We start from the raw sequence: 6000 nt of genomic DNA, 5'->3' as shown, positions 1-6000 counted from the left end.
TGGAATATAAATGTCTAAAAAATTTTACGCATTTGGATTCCGTGAGGGGTATGGTGAGTTCATGTGAGATTTAATTTTTTGACACAAGTTAGTGGAATATGAGACTTTGTAAGAAAAAAATAATAATTTCCGCTAACTTGGGCCCAAAAAATGTCTGAATGGAGCCTTACAGAGGGGTGATCAATGACAGGGGGGTGATCAATGACAGGGGGGTGATCAGGGAGTCTATATGGGGTGATCACCACAGTCATTGATCACGCCCCTGTAAGGCTCCATTCAGACGTCCGTGTGCGTTTTGCGGATCCGATCCATCTATCAGTGGATCCGTAAAAATCATGCAGACGTCTGAAAGGAGCTTTACATGGGTGTGATCAATGACAGGGGGGTAATCAATGACAGGGGGGTGATCAGGGAGTCTATATGGGGTGATCACCACAGTCATTGATCATGCCCCTGTAAGGCTCCATTCAGACGTCCGTATGCGTTTTGCGGATCCGATCCATCTATCAGTGGATCCGTAAAAATCATGCGGACGTCTGAATGGAGCTTTACAGGGGTGTGATCAATGACAGGGGGGTAATCAATGACAGGGGGGTGATCAGGGAGTCTATATGGGGTGATCACCACAGTCATTGATCATGCCCCTGTAAGGCTCCATTCAGACGTCCGTGTGCGTTTTGCGGATCCGATCCATCTATCAGTGGATCCGTAAAAATCATGCGGACGTCTGAATGGAGCTTTACAGGGGTGTGATCAATGACAGGGGGGTAATCAATGACAGGGGGGTGATCAGGGAGTCTATATGGGGTGATCACCACAGTCATTGATCATGCCCCTGTAAGGCTCCATTCAGACGTCCGTGTGCGTTTTGCGGATCCGATCCATCTATCAGTGGATCCGTAAAAATCATGCGGACGTCTGAATGGAGCTTTACAGGGGTGTGATCAATGACAGGGGGGTAATCAATGACAGGGGGGTGAGCAGGGAGTCTATATGGGGTGATCACCACAGTCTTTGATCATGCCCCTGTAAGGCTCCATTCAGACGTCCGTGTGCGTTTTGCGGATCCGATCTATCTATCAGTGGATCCGTAAAAATCATGCGGACGTCTGAATGGAGCTTTACAGGGGGTTGATCAATGACAGGGGGGTAATCAATGACAGGGGGGTGATCAGGGAGTCTATATGGGGTGATCACCACAGTCATTGATCATGCCCCTGTAAGGCTCCATTCAGACGTCCGTGTGCGTTTTGCGGATCCGATCCATCTATCAGTGGAGCCGTAAAAATCATGCGGACGTCTGAATGGAGCTTTACAGGGGGTTGATCAATGACAGGGGGGTAATCAATGACAGGGGGGTAATCAGGGAGTCTATATGGGGTGATCAGGGGTGATCAAGGGTGAATAAGGGGTTAATAAGTGACGGGGGGGGGTGGTGTAGTGTAGTGTGGTGCTTGGTGCAACATATTACTGAGCTACCTGTGTCCTCTGGTGGTCGATCCAAACAAAGGGGACCACCAGAGGACCGGGTAGCAGGTATATTAGACGCTGTTATCAAAACAGCGTCTAATATACCTGTTAGGGGTTAAAAAAATCACATCTCCAGCCTGCCAGCGAACGATCGCCGCTGGCAAGCTGGAGATCCACTCTCTTACCTTCCGTTCCTGTGATCGCGCGCGCCTGTGTGCGCGCCTTCACAGGAAATCTCGCGTCTCGCGAGAGGACGCGCCGGCGCGTCCACTCGGAATCAATCAACCACCTCCAGGACGCGTCTGTGCGTACAGCGGTCCGGAGGTGGTTAAACTAATAACACACAAAGAATTAAATGTTACCATGTTTTTATTGAACACACCATGTAAACATTCACAGTGTAGGTGGAAAAAGTATGTGAACCCCTAGACCAGGGGTACTCAACTAGTTTTATTAAAGGTCCACATACCAGGGTCTGCAGTCAGGTGAAGGTCCGAGCTGAACGCCAACAGTAAAGATGCCATGCGATCATGTGATACATGCGCATGGGGCGCTCTGACGTTATAGTGGAGCGCCCCGGGTAAGTCCCAGAATTAGTAATGGCCACATTAGTGCCCCAGTAAGAATAATGTCCCCATTAGTGCCCCCAGTAAGAGTATTGCCCCCCTTCTCTGCTTTTGCAAAAAAAAAAAAAAAAAATTTGCATTCACCTGGCTGCGGTGAACATTCGCTGCTGACTGCAAGCTCAGGACCGGTGCTCTAACGTGATGACGTCTTGTAGGTCCTGTCTTGAGCTTCTAGTCAGCAGGGAGTGTTCTCCACAGCGTGAGCAAATGGAGGTGGAGGTACCGTCGTAATATATATATTTTTTTACTAGCACAAGTAGCGGTGGAGGTAAAGGCTGTACTAATGGGCGTTCCATGATGGAAGCGCTCATTAGTAAGGGTACTTTCACACTTGCAGCAGGATGGATCCGACAGGCTGCTCACCCTGTCAGATCCATCTTGCCACTACTTCGCCGTGCCGCTGCTCTGTGCCCATCGACTATAATGGGGATGGGGGCAGAGTTACGGCGCAGCACGGTGAGAGGCCGCCAGACTAAAAGTACTACATGTCCGACTTTTTCGTCTGGCGGCCCCCTCAATATAATAAACATTGGTGGCGCAGTGCGCCCCCCCTCAAAATAATAAACATTGGTGGCGCAGTGCGCCCCCCCATCACCCCAGTATAATAAACATTGGTGGCGCAGTGTGCCCCCCCATCACCCCAGTATAATAAACATTGGTGGCGCAGTGCGCCCCCCCTCAATATAATAAACATTGGTGGCGCAGTGTGCCCCCCAATATAATAAACATTGGTGGCGCAGTGCGCCCCCCCTCAAAATAATAAACATTGGTGGCGCAGTGTGCCCCCCCATCACAATAAACATTGGTGGCGCAGTGCGCCCCCCCTCAAAATAATAAACATTGGTGGCGCAGTGTGCCCCCCCATCACCCCAGTATAATAAACATTGGTGGCGCAGTGTGCGCCCCCATCACCCCAGTATAATAAACATTGGTGGCGCAGTGCGCCCCCCCTCAAAATAATAAACATTGGTGGCGCAGTGTGCGCCCCCATCACCCCAGTATAATAAACATTGGTGGCGCAGTGTGCCCCCCAATATAATAAACATTGGTGGCGCAGTGTGCCCCCCAATATAATAAACATTGGTGGCGCAGTGCGCCCCCCCTCAAAATAATAAACATTGGTGGCGCAGTGCGCCCCCCCATCACCCCAGTATAATAAACATTGGTGGCGCAGTGCGCCCCCCCCAATATAATAAACATTGGTGGTGCAGTGGGCAGTGCCAATGAGGGTTAAAAAAAAATTTACTCACCTCCTCCAGTTGATCGCGTAACTGCCGGTCTCCAGTTCTTACTTCTTTCTTCAGGACCTGTGGTGACATCACTGAGCTCATCACATGATCCATCACCATGGTAATGGGCCATGTGATGAGCTCAGTGACGTCACCACAGGTCCTGAAGAAAGAAGTAAGAACTGGAGACCGGCAGTTACGCGATGAACTGGAGGAGGTGAGTTAATTTTCTTTTATTATTTTTAACCCTCATTGGCACTTCCCACTGAGCCACCAATGTTTATTATAATGGGGAAGGGGGGGGGGGGGCGCACTGCGCCACCAATGTTTCTTATACTAGGGGGGGGGGCGCACTGTGCCACCAACGTTTCTTATACAAATACAGGAGGCGGGTGCCGGAATCAAATAGCCGGCACCCGACCTTTGTGACAGGGGGCTGCGATCAGCTACAATTAACCCCTCAGGTACCGCACCTGAAGGGTTAACTCAACTGCAGCTGATCGCAGCTCCCTGTCACAGAGGTCGGGTGCCGGCTATTTGATTCCAGCACCCGCCTCCTGTATTTGTAATACAGGTCAGTTTTCTTCATTGGTGGCGCAGTGGCCACAGCCCCTCCCCTCCTCCTCCTGCCTCTTCTTATTGGCAGCGGCGGGGACAGCAGCATCACAGGGGGGAGAGAGAGACTCCTCCTGCGCTGCTGAGAACTATCAGCTCCTGTGCCCCGCCGCTGTATTGAGCAGAGCTGCCAGAGTGTGCAGGAGGAGGAGCGCTACATGTGGAGGAAGCCCTGTCTCACTGCGCTGTGGGACAGGTGGAAGTGCGCCGGTAAGCTCCTCCTCCTGCACGGCACAGTGTGCAGGAGAGGAGCAGCGCTCTGAAGGATGGCCGGGGTCCGGACAACTGGCGGCCGCGGTCCGTATTTGGACCGCGGTCCGCCAGTTGAGTACCCCTGCCCTAGACTAATGGCATCTCCAAGAGCTAATTGGAGTGAGGTGTCAGACAACTGGAGTCCAATCAATGAAATGAGATTGGAGGGGTTTTTGTTACAGCTGCCCTGCCCAATAAAAAACACACACCAGTTCTGGGTTTGCTTTTCACAAGAAGCATTGCCTGATGTGAATGATGCCTCACACAAAAGAGCTCTCAGAAGACCTACGATTAAGAATTGTTGACTTGCATAAAGCTGGAAAGGGTTATAAAAGTATCTCCAAAAGCCTTGCTTTTCATCATTCTACGGTAAGACAAATTGTCTATAAATGGAGAAAGTTCAGCACTGCTGCTACTCTCCCTAGGAGTGTCTGTCCTGTAAAGATGACTGCAAGAGCACAGCACAGACTGCTCAATGAGGTGACGAAGAATCCTAGAGTGTCAGCTAAAGACTTACAAAAGTCTCTGGCATATGCTAACATCACTGTTAGCGAATCTACGATATGTAAAACACGAAACAAGAATGGATTTCATGGGAGGATACCACAGAGGAAGCCACTGCTGTCCAAAAAAAACATTGCTGCACGTTTACAGTTTGCACAAGAGCACCTGGATGTTCCACAGCAGTACTGGCAAAATATTCTGTGGACAGATGAAACCAAAGTTGAGTTGTTTGGCAGAAACACACAACACTATGTGTGGAGAAAAATAGGCACAGCACACCAACATCAAAAACTCATCCCAACTGTGAAGTATGGTGGTGGGGGCATCATGGTTTGGGGCTGCTTTGCTGCGTCAGGGCTTGGACGGAATGCTATCATCAAAGGAAAAATGAATTCCCAAGTTCATCAAGACATTTTGCAGGAGAACTTAAGGCCATCTGTCCACCAGCTGAAGCTCAACAGAAGATGGGTGTTGCAACAGGACAACGACCTAAAGCATAGAAGTAAATCAACAACAGAATGGCTTAAACAGAAGAAAATACGCCTTCTAGAGTGGCCCAGTCAGGGTCCTGACCTCAACCCGATTGAGATGCTGTGGCATGACCTCAAGAAAGCGATTCACACCAGACATCCCAAGAATATTGCTGAACTGAAACAGTTCTGTAAAGAGGAACGGTCAAGAATTACTCCTGACCGTTGTGCACGTCTGATCTGCAACTACAGGAAACGTTTGGTTGAAGTTATTGCTGCCAAAGGAAGTTCAACCAGTTATTAAATCCAACGGTTCACATACTTTTTCCACCTGCACTGTGAATGTTTACTTTACATGGTGTGTTCAATAAAAACATGGTAACATTTAATTCTTTGTTTGTTATTAGTTTAAGCAGACTGTGATTGTCTATTGTTGTGACTTAGATGAAGATCAGATCACATTTTATGACCAATTTGTGCAGAAATCCATATCATTCCAAACGGTTCACATACTTTTTCTTGCAACTGTATAACAGTTATATGACATCCAAAACATGATGTCACAGTAAATAACTCTGTTTTTGTCTTTAACACATAAACATAGGAACTGTATTAATGTTATTAGCAGGTTTAGCTGTATACACATATAAGCTATACTAGCAACATAGGACAGGTCCTAGGTGGCCAGCTACAGGCAGACTGTTCCACAGGGATGGTAGGGGTCGGGCAGGTGCACCAGGCCGGTGCCTAAGTGGGAAGTTGGAGAAGGCGCGTGCGATAACTTCAAAGGGTGCCCCAGAGTTGGTTGAATGGCTCACTCAGCCTCACTCTCTG

The sequence above is a fragment of the Bufo bufo genome, chromosome 8, assembly GCF_905171765.1.
Source record: "Bufo bufo chromosome 8, aBufBuf1.1, whole genome shotgun sequence".
In the NCBI taxonomy this organism is placed as follows: Eukaryota; Metazoa; Chordata; class Amphibia; order Anura; family Bufonidae; genus Bufo; species Bufo bufo.
Note: the sequence above shows the minus strand (reverse complement) of the source record.